This window comes from Stegastes partitus, unplaced genomic scaffold (assembly GCF_000690725.1).
Source record: "Stegastes partitus isolate 25-593 unplaced genomic scaffold, Stegastes_partitus-1.0.2 Scaffold149, whole genome shotgun sequence".
Taxonomy (NCBI): Eukaryota; Metazoa; Chordata; class Actinopteri; family Pomacentridae; genus Stegastes; species Stegastes partitus.
The window spans coordinates 599,649-614,286 of NW_007577880.1; the positions used below are offsets into that span (position 1 = coordinate 599,649).

At 43.2% G+C, this 14,638-nt stretch overlaps 1 long non-coding RNA gene across 1 annotated transcript in view; it reads left to right on the top strand.

Annotated features, from left to right (window-relative positions):
• The window catches only part of LOC103355424 (uncharacterized), a 9,997-nt gene extending 5,049 nt beyond the window's left edge, over positions 1-4,948 (top strand). The window contains exon 2 of the long non-coding RNA XR_520090.1: positions 4,639-4,948. This is a non-coding gene — a long non-coding RNA (uncharacterized LOC103355424). The remainder of the gene's footprint in view (positions 1-4,638) is intronic.
• Positions 4,949-14,638: the final 9,690 nt, after the last annotated feature.

Here is a 14,638-nt window from a genome sequence, read left to right on the forward strand (position 1 = left end):
AAAACATGCAGGACTGTGGCCCTCGAGGACCAGGACTGGACACCCCTGATCTAAAGCATGCAGGACTGTGGCCCTCGAGGACCAGGATTGGACACCCTGCTTTAGCATGTGCTGGAAAAGTAGCAGCAAACAAGACATCCAGCACATACGATTACTTTCTACTTGTTGTAACAGCTTTTAGTGAAAAGAACCAACTTTTTGGCCTGACACGTCTTGATCTCTTCTCCCAGTTGAGAAGGTCAAACACCACTTCCTGTTTGTCAAAGTCACATGTCTCCACGGACACTTTTCAAGTCAACAGGTCCCGCTGTTTGAGGCAAAAGTTTTCCACCGCAGATTGGTAACCACAGAAACGCCACCAGTTTCCCAAGATGCGTCCTCTTTCTGCCTCCGTCATCCCTCTTGCGTTGGATTTAGCTCCTCTGTCATTATGTACCTCAGCTAAAATCCAGCCAAACTTCAAGCTGAACTGACTCGCAGCCATCCTCGTAATTGTCCACACGCAGGACAATCCGCCGCCGCATTTAGCTGTTGAAAGAAAGTCAAAAAGTCAGCGTGACACATAATCAAACTGCCGTGCGGGGCTGGATAATGCCAGTGATTAGGTCTGCCGGCAAGTTGTTCTGGGTAGAGATCACTAATGCGGATAGAAAAATGGCCTTTCCAGGTGGTTAATTTGTGTGTTTACCTTTGGGAAAGACTCATTCGCATCCGCGTAAAAGTCTCCTTTTGTTAAAAGCTGCAGGGAGGCTGTGCCAGTCACCTTAATATATGCCGCTCACGTGCTGCTTATTGAGACATGCGGCAAGTTGAAATCAACCAAAATTAGCGTGTTTTTTTTTTTTTCCCATTTAGGTTGATCAGACAAACGGTGTCATTCGCATGAGAGGAATTTGCATAGTAAAGTTCTAACTATCATCTCACAAAGGAGTGATTCTCTGTGTGATTGCTTTGCTGTGGTCTCGTTATTGATTGCGTTCCTCATTCAGACTGCGCTGCTGTTAGCCTTTGGTCTCCAATCCACTCACACACGCTGTACTTTGGGATGTTTTTGTTCTTTTTTATCCCCTGCTCGTGTCTATATTTATGTGCTTTGTTCTCCTGGAAGCACTTTGGGGTGAAACGGCGTCCAACATGAATTTCACTGCAAAAAAAATGTGACTTTTTTTTTTTTTCAGTATAGAATCTGACCAGCTGGTTCAGGATTTAGGGTGCATGAGGCTAAACAAGGTTCCTAACAAGGTTAATGCTCCTCTCTGCTACAAAATGCAGGCTTTCTACCACAAAGCTGGACTAATAGTCCTCCTGCAAAGCGAGTGCAGCTTCACCAACCTGAAATTTTTATTTTATTTTTTCTTTATTTTATTCCATTGCAGCAGGAGCGCAGACTCCCAGAAACAACATTAATATATTTGGGTGGTGACAAAGCAACAGGTTTGAATGTAAACCAAAACCCTGCTGTGTGAGCGATGTACATGTACCATGGGGCCCTTAAGCAAGGCACTAAAGGTTGTAGTTGCCGGTGGCTGCAAAACACATGCTCGCTCAGTCAATTATGATTTAAATTTTTCATGTAGGTGTATGCATGGAGGTTGGGAGGGACGAGTTTTCTTCTATAAGACTCTTATATGTTTTACTATTTGTAAATGATATAATGTTTTTTAAATGCCATGTTGTTTTTAAAATACTGTAAAGCACTTTGTGTTGCTGTACTGTATGAAAAGTGCTATATAAATAAAATTTGATTTGATTTGATTTGATTTGATTTGCATGCAAACCACCAGAAATCACTTTGAAAGCACGCTGATGCATAAATCTGTACACTAAAAAAATAATGTTTGGACTCAGTAAATAAATGAATGCAGCGGTGTGCAGCGATCTTTTTGAGTTATGAACATTTCTAATGAAAATATGTTCAGCCAACAAGTTTTTCTCTACAATCAAAGTGCTTGTTAATTACCAGTCTGAACCATCTGAGACTGTCCAGGCTTGTTAGGAAAGCGGCGGGGACTCAAGATCAAGAAAAAGTAAATACAAATTTCAAGTAGTTTTCACAAAGTTACCTCAATTTGAATTCAATTTTAATCAGCTAATGCAGAAAAAGCCAAATGAAGGCACTAAACGTGGCTGATGAAATCACAAACTCATCAAAAGTAATGTGTAAACTAAAGGGGTTTATTTAAATCTATAAATTCAATTTAGTTTTTTTTTTTTAAATTAAGGGTTTTGCGGAAGTAAACACTGATGGTGGCAGCGGTGCCACCAATGGTGGAAACAGAACTGTGACTGGTATCCTAAACTAGCATCAGCAGCCAAGTTCTGCCTGTGCGTTCCAGCCACTTCCACCCTGTCGGAGCTGAACCGAATATTCACATATTCATCATTAATTGGGCCTCAATATGCAGAGACCAGAAAGAGCTATTGGGACCAGCCCTACTAGTTATTATAACAGCCATGAACAATAAATATTAACAACAAATGAACCTTCCAGCATCAAGCCCTCCTTGTATCTCCACCTCCGTCTTGACAATCTGACATAAAAGAAGGTTTTACATTTAGTGTCGGATTATCGAGTCACGACTGTGTTTGATTTTTTCCTTATATTTGGGTCACTTACATTGAGACTGAAGTTAGTTCCTTGCATGTCAACAGCTGTAAAATATTTCCTGATGAAGAAAGAAAGAGAAATGCATTAGTTTCATCATAAAACTGAATTTCTGTGGAAGCTGCAGTCGGGTTGATGTTCTTCACGTGGACCAACAAAGACTGTACGTTGATTTAAGGGACCATTTACAACAACCTGTACAGCTGCATTACTCCGGTCTAGATTTTTCTTACATGTGACCAGCAGTAAGATAAAGACGGTGTCATTACTCAGTAACCTCTATGACCTGATAAAACCGCCGTGACTGCACACAACAACAAACCTGCTCTGTGACAGTTCAGACGTGTGAACTGAGGCTGAGGTGAGCGACTCGCATAAGTTATTTCAGAGCAAAACTGGATCGATGTGACGAAATGCTACAGCAGTTAAACCTTTTGATTAATGGATATAACGATATAAACCAAATATTGATTTTGTCTGTGTACAGCCGTGTGCGAAATAGCAAACAGCAGACTTATTAATTGCAAACATCGTCCTAAACCCGTGTAGTTTTGAATTCGTTGTGTTTAATTAGCTCCTCTCAGAGTAATTTTTCTGTAATAAAGCCGCCTCGAGCCCCCTTGAGTCATTTCCCTTTTCTCTAATGGCGCCTCTGCCTTCATGAGTCACTATGTCCATGATCAAAAGCAGCACTTTCTCTGCAGAAGTACATTTGAATATTATACATAACATGTTCACCCCATTAGGCACACTCTTCTGAGTGTTTTCAATGGGGACCTGAAAGGATTGTGTTTGGAGTTTTTCCACTTTGGTTTCTATGATGTTCATTATTGATTTCTTTTATTTATTTATTTATTTTTTTTTCCCTGTAATGATCTCGGGGGCAACATATGTGTTCACTCTTCCTTTGAAAGCAGTAAACATTCTCTGCTCGGGCTATTAGACGCCGATGCCGCTCAGCTTCGCGAAAGGGAATCCATCTTATGACTTTCTGCTGCTATAGTAACCGTGATCAAGTTGCTGCTGTAGTTGCTAAGCTATTCTCTAAAACATCTCAGCGGTGAGTTATTGGCTCGCCTTCCTCCGTCTGTGTTGGCTTGTTTGTGACTTTTTCAGATCTATTGACGGCGGCGTTACGGCCCACCTTGATGCAGCATCGAGCGCAAACGGGGGTCACTCGCTCTCCGCTGCAGCTCAGCGGAGATCTGAAAGCGGCCATTTCTCGTGAAAGCGAGAGCGGCTTTCGCTCCCCAGAGCCTCCACGGTGGAGCCTTTCTTCCCCCTTATCGTACATTCCCATCCTCAGACATCCAGCGGTAGCTCAATACAGAGGAACATTTTTATTTCCCCCCCCCCAGCAGCCTGCAAAGCATGTGAGTGAGATAAAGGAGAGAAACAACAGGGTTAATGGTGAGGACCGCTAATGGTTTTTGTATTTTTTTTTAGGGCAGAGGTGGGAGCAAACAACAAAATGCACGTGGGAGTGGTGCAGCCTTTGCCGGTTCCTCACCTGGTGCCATCATGGATAATGCAGCTCCTGTGAGGAGCTGTCAGTAGACTGCGTGTTTAAATTTAGCTGTGCGCACACAATTCATTCAAATAAAACTACTGGTTGTGGATACCGATAGTCACCCAGCACTGTCAGTCTCTGTCTACCGCCACATCCCCTCCTGAAAACACACGACGAGCGAGCGCAGCCATCTTCCTTCTATCGTTGCAAGACAAGAAATAAGGAGACGGAGAGTACGTGGGAGAGGGAAGGCAGTGGGCAATCCATCCTAATTAGCGAGTAGTTTACCTAGCTGTTTGTTATAATCCTCCTCTCTTCCTTCGGCACGCCATAACAGCGCTCCTCACAAAGCACCTGGGAAAGGAGGATAGGATTTAAATATTGTTGTCCTTAAGCAAAGTTGACAGAGGGATATCTGGTCTTTCTCCTTTCTTGTATGCGAGGCACTCTCTGCTGTCACTGCCAGCTAAACCGCCCCAATTAAGTTTGATCTCCCTCTTTATCTGCTTGCTGTTTGTGTTAGGGAGGAAGCAGAAGGAAAAAAAAAGATGACTCCTAATGAACCGCAGAGCGACAGCGACAGCTCCTCGTCCGAGGCGGGCCACGAGACCAGTTTGAGGATGTGGAGCGTACAGTCAAAGTACACGTGGAAACTTGATGTTACGGATATACACCAGCAGAGGAGGAGGTGGAGCATGAGTCAGCACTCCCACATCAAAGGGTGAACAAGTATGATTTGTTCTGTGTAGGAAGTGACAGTCGAGCTCCCGGAGAAGAACAACTGCACGTCTTCGAGATGTGAACGCTCAAAGAAAATAAAGCACTCCGGAGAACTCGTGCGTGTGTTTGTGAATCAGTAGAATATGTGGAAACCCCTCATACAGGGGTAGTGGTGTTATTGATATTGTCATTAGGGCAGGGTGATAAAAGTATTAATCACAATATCAGTGAGAAACCTTTGATAACGATATAACTGACACTTGAGAAAATACTTCAAAACTGCACAACTTTATTGGTGCAAATGAAAAAAAGAACCATTTCTTTTCCATTGAGCAAGCAGCTGGTTTTGATGTGCATTAAAGCCATCCATCCATTCATCATCTATACACTGCTTAGTCCTCACTAGGGTCATGGGGGGCTGGAGTCTATCCCAGCTGACTCAGGGTGAAGGCAGGTTCACCTGGACAGGTCACCAGTCTATCACAGGGCTACACTTAGAGACAGACAACCAAGCACACTCACATTCACACCTACGGACAATTTACAATCACCAATTAACCTCAACATGTTTCTGGACTGTGTGGGAGGAAGCTCCGGAGAGAACCCACGCTGCACAGGGAGAACATACAAACTCCACACAGAAAGATCCCACCGGGACGCGAACCAGCGCCCTACTTGCTGAGAGACAACAGTGCTAACCACTGATCCACCGTGCAGCCCACATTAAAGCTATATTCTATCAAAATCAGTCGTGCATAAATTGTAAATTGCTTGCTGACAATTTGCGTAATCAAAAGGCATTTAAAATGGAAGTGGGCTGACAAATCCTGAGCAGAACAATGGACAGTAGCCACAAAGTAAAGCAGAGTTAGCGGCGGGTGAACATTCGGACCAATGGGGTGGAAGTGGGTGGGACGCACAGGCAGTACTGGGCTGCTAATGCCAGTTAGGATAACAGTCACAGCTTTGTTTCCACCATCGCGTGGCAGCAGCCGCGGGTGGCGGGCGGATATTCGGATCTCAAAATTGCTCTGCAGACACCAGCACAACAACTGAATAATCCGATATTCAGGTCCAGCCCTCCTCCTCGGTCGCCGCCATGCTTCATGTGCATTAGACTGGACGAAAACAGTCAGAATGTATCGCGATATTGCAGTTTCATATCGTCCCCGAACACTACACCAGTGTGATACGGCCCAGCCCTAATTGTCATTCCATGAAAATCTGCTTAGTTCACAAGTTGACAACATCCATTCATCAGATATTTTCTAAAAAAAGCCGACTAAGAAGTACCAATACTGAGCTGAAGACAGCGTTTTGGCGCAACACTTCGCAAAGACACACATCTGCAGTTGTGAACATGCAGCTCCAATCCAATCTGTTGTCACCTATCAGCAACAGTCACAACTGCAGCAGTTGTAGACTCGTAATGTCGCCATTCAACCATAATAGCTTTTGCAGCTTTAACACCTGTGCTGCCTGCAGCCAGAGAGTGTTAACATCTGTTTGAGCTGACTGAATAAGTTACACCTTTAAATATTCAAACTCAAAACTTCCATTTGCGGATCACATACATATCTGTTGTTGAGTACGTCGCGTCAGATTTGTGACTTTGTCTGCCTCTTAGTCTGGACACGACAACAAAAGCTGCATCTCGCTTTGATTATTCTGTATTTTTGTGTCACATTAATGCTCAGTCATGTGTTGTTTACTCAGCTATAGCACCACGTATCAAGTATTTTGTCCTACTCATCCAATGGGGGGATATAATCCAGTAACCTTGACAGTGTCACTATGATGTTGCACGCGGCACCACGTTTTCAACACATTTCTTCTTGAGGAACGGTTGAATCGTTAGTCACAGCATCACAGGCTCGCAATGTGAAAAAGTAGAAGCCGAGGAGGTATGTCTCCCCTCCACGCCGATGATGAAAACTCCTTGTCGGGCTTTGTTACCGAGCCTGTGCAATATGATGTGAAGTGCTCATAATGACAACCATTTGTTTTCATTACTTCTCCCAGCGTCGCCCAGCGCTCCGGCCCAACTTGTCACCGCGCCACAGTACAGAGAAAGGGCAAACAAGGAGAGCGGGGCAGGTGGCAACAGTCGGCTTTCTCCTGTTTAAACACAAGAAAAGAAAGTCATAATACTACGATGAAAACCAAACAGAGAAATGTGTCTAGTTTGCCGCAATTATCTCATCGCACATGTTGCCCTGTAGACAAGCTTTGTACTGTTATACAAGCACTAGCCTGTTGGGTTTGAGTGTTTTTGACCTTCTGGGGTTACCGTAGTTCAGTCATACAGCGTTGTAGTGAGCTGGTGTTTACAAGTTTGTAGTTTAGCGTCATTTCTAAGAGTGACAGAAGTAAACGCCTCTATATGCTGTTAATTAGCCCGTTAATGGGAATTCTCATGATATGATAGCATGAAGCTAGCGGACTTTCTTTGTTCATATGTGCTACACACATTTTTAAAATGCAAGGCTAAGTTCTTGTTTTTGCAGTTTTAACATGCCTTTGTGTGTGAGGTCATAAATAAACTCAAGAAGTCTCAATTCACACAGAACCGTTTACCCGATCTGCCAGACGCTAACGTTTAGGAAGGGCAGAATACACCGTGGCCAGAAATGTCATTTTCTAGTTACCTTTTACTGGTCGTATGTCCAACTAAATGGAGACAGGAAATGTCTCACTAAATAAATCTACACAGGAAAATACTAATGAACCCTCTGAACTCACAGGCAGTTTCCAGATGTTTTTTTTTTTTTGCTATTGTCACATCTTTACTCACTGTAGGTTCATTTTCCACCACAACATAAAGTCCTGCACTTCTTCAAACACTCATGGTAGAAAGACTGCAAAACATAGAGTTGGCCCGTGAGCCGTAAGGATCGGCCGACCGTGACTTTAAACAGGCAAAAGTTATTCCCGGAATCAATTTTGGGGAATTTTGTTGTGACAAAAACTGGGATTATGACGTTATTCTATGACAATAAACAGGCTGTTTTACTATAAGTTATTTAGGAAATGATTTGGGGCTTTTATGACGCAGCAAGAAGGTCGCCGGTTGGCTCCCCAGTGAGGACACCCGGGATCTTTCTGGGTGGAGTCTCCATGTTCTCCCCGTGCAGCGTGGGTTCTCTCTGGGTTGGTTGTCTGTCTCTAAGTGTAGCCCTGTGATAGACTGGTGACCTGTCCAGATGAACCCGAAGTCAGCTGGGATAGACTCCAGCCCCCCACGACCCTAACGAGGAGTAAACGGTGTATAGATGATGGATGGATGTTTTATGATTATAAACAGGATATTCTATAAAGCGGTATAAGTGGGCAGCACTGTATAACAGTCGAAATGCCATTAATCATAAAAAAAAAAGAGAAAAAAAACGGAACCTTGAATTTCTTTGATTATTTATTTCACTAAAATTCCCATAGTTTCCTGTAGGTGTTACTGACACGGGGTGAAAAAAATACCCAAAATACTCTTGATATTTAACTTTCTATATTTTAGAGATGCTTCCACATTTCTGTCCTCTGTGTGAACTCTGCCTACAGTTTAGTCCAGATGAATAGTTTCTGAATTTCTGACACGTGACAGAATCTGGTTAATCTGCAAACAGTTTATTTATTTATTAGACAAATAGAATAAGTTTATTTTAAAAAAATATAATGGTTTTAAGTTTAGATATTTTTTCCATTGGATCACAGATGACCGAGCGTCTGTCTCTGACAAATGCTGTCGTTTTAGCAGTTTCCTTTAAAGGTGCTTTTCAAACCCAGCGGCGGGTTTATGGGGTTGATGNTAGATGATGGATGGATGGATGTTTTATGATTATAAACAGGATATTCTATAAAGGGGTATAAGTGGGCAGCACTCTATAACACAGTCGAAATGCCATTAATAAAAAAAAAGAAAAAAATGAACCTTGAATTTCTTTGATTATTTGTTTCACAAAAATTCCCATAGTTTCCTGTAGGTGTTACTGACACGGGGTGAAAAAACACCCAACATACTATTGATATTTATCTTTCTATATTTTAGAGATGCCTCCACATTTCTCTTCTGTCTCCTCTGTGTGAACTCTGCCTGCAGTTCAGTCCAGATGAATAGTTTCTGAATTTCTGACACGTGACAGAATCTGGTTAATCTGCAAACAGTTTGTTTATTTATTAGAAAGTAGAATACGTTGATTTTAATAAAATATCATGGTTTTAAGTTTAGATATTTTTTCCATTGGATCACAGATGACCGAGCGTCTGTCTCTGACAAATGCTGTCGTTTTAGCAGTTTCCGTTAAAGGTGCTTTTCAAACCCAGCGGCGGGTTTATGGGGTTGATGCACATTTCTATCCACCACCGTTATGCTGGCAGTAGATCCTCTTGCTGCTGAAAAGCATGTAGAAGACATGATGATATGGGTTCATACTTTCAAATAGCTATAAAATTCTAAAATAATTACGTCATTATCAGTTATATTTCTAAAGATATTTCCTTCAGTCTCTTCCTCCAGTGCTCCCATCTTGTTTGACCACAGCCATTAAGGTTCAGGTCAGTCAGTGCAATTTTTATGACATCCAGAGTGGCTCTGCCTCTAAGTGTAGTCTGTTGTCACCTGTCATCCGTGACCTTTAGCAGCAGAGTGGTCCATCCTGCAACCCATCCACTTAACACACACATCCCAATATATGGTACATACATAAAGAGTGTTTGCAAACACACACACACACACACACACACAGAATAGAAACAGGATGAGCCGCATGAAGCAGTAAGAAAGCAGCTGATAGAGGCAATGAGTGCCTAAGTGAGACACAGAGCTGCACACACACATGCACGCACAAGCTAAAATTAGAGAGAGGTAGGAAATTGCAAAGGTTATTTTTTGACTACACGCTGACAGGGTACAGTCGGCCAGGCTATCAGGCTGCAGTGTCTCAGGTGCCGGGAGTCCCAGGGGCGATCATTATTGCACAGATAACCTCGGCAGCCTTCCCCTCCTCTGATGTGACACCAGGTAGGATTATCTCTCCTCAGACTGTAACTGTATAATGGCCTCTGCAGGTTTATCGGAGCAGATTACATCCAGGGGAGTGAAGTTCCCATTTGACAGGCCGACTGTGATTCCTTTGTTGATTTAGGTGGGATTGAGGCTTTGATTACAAAAGCCGCGTGGCAACGGATCTGAGAGCAACGGAGAGCGCTGTGGTACAAGCGCTCTCTCTCTCTGGAAACACCGCTATCGAGGTCCAAAGCAATACGAGAATAAATCTAATAGGCTGTAAGAGGTTAGACAGCTGGATTTTTTGGTGTGTTACACAACATGTTATAAAACTATGGGTGTCAACAACCATCTGAACTGTCAAAGTGTCCTCTATCCTCAGATGTATTCAGACTCTTCAATTAAAGAAAAGGCAAAATTCACAATAGTCACTCAAATAACTAGAAAAAAGTAATAATAAATAAACATTTGCAAAATTAGAATTTAGTGAAATAAGATGCTGCTTTTGAATTGTGGTTGAAAAGAATAATTTAAAAAAAACTAAACAAATTAGAGCACTTTGTTGATGAGCAGTGAAATCCAAACACCTGTCAACAGGTGCAGAAGTCTGACTGAGAGTTACAGAAAACACCTGATTGCAGTGTATTCTGGTAGATTAATCGTAGCAACCGGACTGACTTGAGTTCCTTGAAGACGTTTCATCCAAGAGGCTTCATCGGTTCTGACTGACTAGTTTGGAGTTCCACATACTTGTATCCTTAAGGAGCCATTAACACCTGAGTTTTAATTGGGGGTTTGTTGCTCCTCCCCCTCGTTATGTGGGTCGTTAGTGCTCCTCCTGCCACAGTGAGGTTCGTTAGGGTCTTTTGTGGCTATAGGTGTGAACGTGGTTTCATCTTCCTGGGAAGAGATCTTAGGACTGAATTGTAAACAGGTGAGAGATGATGCCTCAGACCTCCACCTCTGCTGAGGGATGGTCTTTCCAGTTAGATGGCTTCCTTCAACCATCTCTCAAACCATCTGGCCAAAATCTGTACGTTGTCGTCTTTGAATGAGTGTCCTTTGTCCTTAAGATGCAGGTGGACTGATTGCAGTGATTGGCTCAAAGAGTTGTTGAACCACAATTCAAAAGCAACGTCATGATGTTCATTACATTTTTATTTATTATTACTTTTGTCAGTTTCAATTTATTTCAGTGACAGCTGTTTGTTTCCTTCTGTAATGGGAGGGTATGAATACATCTGAGGATGACGGAGTTATTTGTCTGCTGGTTGTGTTAATCTCGGGTTATCTTGTATGCAAATTACCTGAATAATATCTCTATAAAATAAGCAGCTCGATCAGCAGTTACATACACACCATGTGCTGAAATTACCAAAGGAATGGGCTGGTTTTTTTTTCAGTCATTGTGCTGGTTTTGACTCGAACACCTGGCAACCCTGACCCAGGAACACAGCCTTATTTTTCGGACAATGCAGCTCCACGCCGATCAGCAGCGACGGGAGGTCCAGCTCCACAGGAAGAACCACTTGGGATGCTGCTGCAAGTTCAGCACCTCGGCCAGCGATGGTCCCCCGGAGAGACAGGTGGTGTCAGATAAACACATGTGGGCCTCACGGAGCAGTAAATACAGCCGGTGTAGTCTGCACACACACACACACACACACACACACACACACACACAGTTTACCTCCTGGACTTCTCACTTTCTCTTCCACAATCTTTACTTTGTCCTTTGCCAAGTTTTGATAAAGGCAGCTATCCTAAAGACATTAAGCCAAAACCGTCAATAGCATTAATATTTTCTTCCTTCATCACAAGCTTCCTTTGTGCCAAAGTTAAAAAATGCATCCTGTTCAAGAAGAAACATTCTTCTTCTATTTTTTTGCACGTTCAAATTTTTTTTTAAAATGCATAAATAAGTATTAATTAATTAATAATAATTGATCAGATTTATATAGCGCTTTTCTGGACACGCAAAGATGCTTTACACTGTCAATTATTAATTCACACACATTCATTCTGGTGGTGGGAGCTACGATTGTAGCCACAGCTGCCCTGGGGCAGACTGACAGAGGCGTGGCTGCCATTCTGCCCCTCCGACCACCACCTCAAACAATCCATTCCTACGCATTCACACCAGGCAAAGTGTGTGAAGTGTCTTAAGGACACAACGACCATGAAACAGGTCGCAGGGCAGAATCGAATCGCCGACCTTCCGATCATCGACTGACTCGTTCTACCACCTGACCCACAGCCGCCCCGAATACTACTAAAATCATTTGATCAAAACAGTGCACACCAGAAAATTCCCTTTGTAAACTGTCACCAGACATTCTGATGCTCCTGTACACCGTAGTAAAAGAGAAGAACCGTCAAAGTTCTTGATGCGACAACATTTTCACAGGAGTCTTGGTGTGTTGGTTAAATGTGAACCTAATATGCATCAATCAGCTACAACATCAACACCAGTAAACTGATCTAAATGGATCTTCTCACTGCAATGCAATGTTCTGCTGAGAAACCACGAGTCCTGGCATTCATGGAGATGTTACTGTGACACGTACCATCACCCAAACATACGAGGTGTGTCAGAGAGGTTCCAGGACTGGTGTCACAAAAGATATATTTCAAACCCAAACTACAAACTACGACCCATCAGACGATCAGCCAGCACGTCTACAAAGAGATCCTGCTGCGTTTGCTTTGTTCAGTCAAGAGAAGAGGTGAGAGTTGTGGCAGGACAAGTCGTGGCTGCTTCACCATAACACCGGATTTTCTCCTCTTCCTTAAGCTCGAGGAGGTCATCAGGGGGACCCGTTTAGAAGACGTGGACGACATCAAGATGGCTGTGATGATGGAGCTGTGGAGGATCCCAGAAGAATCCTTCCAGGAGTGCATGGCGGCAGAGAAGGCTGGGAAGTGTGTTAGACTCCAGATTGCTTGGAAGAGGAAAGCTTGTAGTTTGAATTTGAAATATATCTTTTGCGACTTCAGTCCTGAAACTTTCCTGACACACCTCATAGTTGCAGACCAAGCGTAGCCCTTCATGGCTTCACCCTGCAGGAAAAATGCACCCGCCACACTGCAAAAACTGAAATGGCTCGAGGAACACGACAAAGAAACCCAAAACCGGTATGCGGTGGGCTCACCAACACACAGCATGAGTCTGTGAAGGTAGGCCGACCCAGAACATTTACAGAGTTACACATTGTACAGGGTAAGTCAGAGGGTAGGGAAGGGCTGCATGTAAACACCAAAGTCAGCAGTGGTTAGTTAGTATATACAGTCGTCCTCAGATGTGTTCAGACCCTTCCATTAAAGAAAAGGTAAAATTCACAAAAGTCACTCAAATAACTAGAAACTGAAAAAAGTAATAATAAATAAAAATTTGCTAAATTATAATTTAGTGAAATAAGACNAGACTGACAGAGGCGTGGCTGCCATTCTGCCCCTCTGACCACCACCTCAAACAATCCATTCCTACACATTCACATCAGGCAAGGTGTGTGAAGTGTCTTGCCCAAGGACACAACGACCATGAAACAGGTTGCAGGGCGGAATCGAACCGCCGACCTTCCGATCATCGACTGACTCATTCTACCACCTGAGCCACAGCCGCCCCGAATACTGCTAAAATCATTTGATCAAAACAGTGCACACCAGAAAATTCCCTTTGTAAATTGTTACCAGACATTCTGATGCTCCTGGACACCGTAGTAAAAGAGAAGAACCGTCAAAGTTCTTGATGCAACAACATTTTCACAGGAGTCTTGGTGTGTTGGTTAAATGTGAACCTAATATGCACCAATCAGCTACAACATCAACACCAGTAAACTGATCTAAATGGATCTTCTCACTACAATGCAATGTTCTGCTGAGAAACCACGAGTCCTGGCATTCATGGAGATGTTGACACGTAACATCACCCAAACATACGAGGTGTGCCAGAAAGGTTCCAGGTTCCACAAAAGATATATTTCAAACCCAAACTACAAACTACGACCCTTCAGACAATCAACCAGCGCGTCTACAAAAAGATCCTGCAGCATTTGCTTCGTTCAGTCAAGAGAAGAGGCGAGAGTCGTGGCAGGACAAGTCGTGGCTGCTTCACCATAACACCGGATTTTCTCCTCTTCCCTAAGCTCGAGGAGGTCATCAAGGGGACCCGTTTAGAAGACGTGGATGACATCAAGATGGCTGTGACAACGGAGCTGTGGAGGATCCCTGAAGAATCCTTCCAGGAGTGCATGGCAGCAGAGAAGGCTGGGAAGTGTGTTAGACTCCAGATTATTTGGAAGAGGAAAGCTTGTAGTTTGAATTTGAAATATATCTTTTGTGACCTCAGTCCTGAAACTTTTCTGACACACCTCATAGTTGCTGACCAAGCATAGCCCTTCATGGCGATAACACGGCTTCACCCTGCAGGAAAAATGCACCTGTCACACTGCAATAACTGAAATGGCTCGAGGAACACGACCAAGAAACCCAAAGCCGGTATACGGTGGGCTTACCAACACAGAGCATGAGTCTGTGACGGTAGGCCGACCCAGAACATTTGCAGAATTACACATTGTACAGGGTAAGTCAGAGGGTAGGGAGGGGCTGCATGTAAACACCAAAGTCAGCAGTGTAGTTAGTTAGTATATACAGTCGTCCTCAGATGTATTCAGATCCATCCATTAAAGAAAAGGTAAAATTCACAAAAGTCACTCAAATAACTAGAAACTGAAAAAAGTAATAATAAATAAAAATTTGCTAAATTATAACTTAGTGAAATAAGACCTTGCTTTTGAATTGTGGT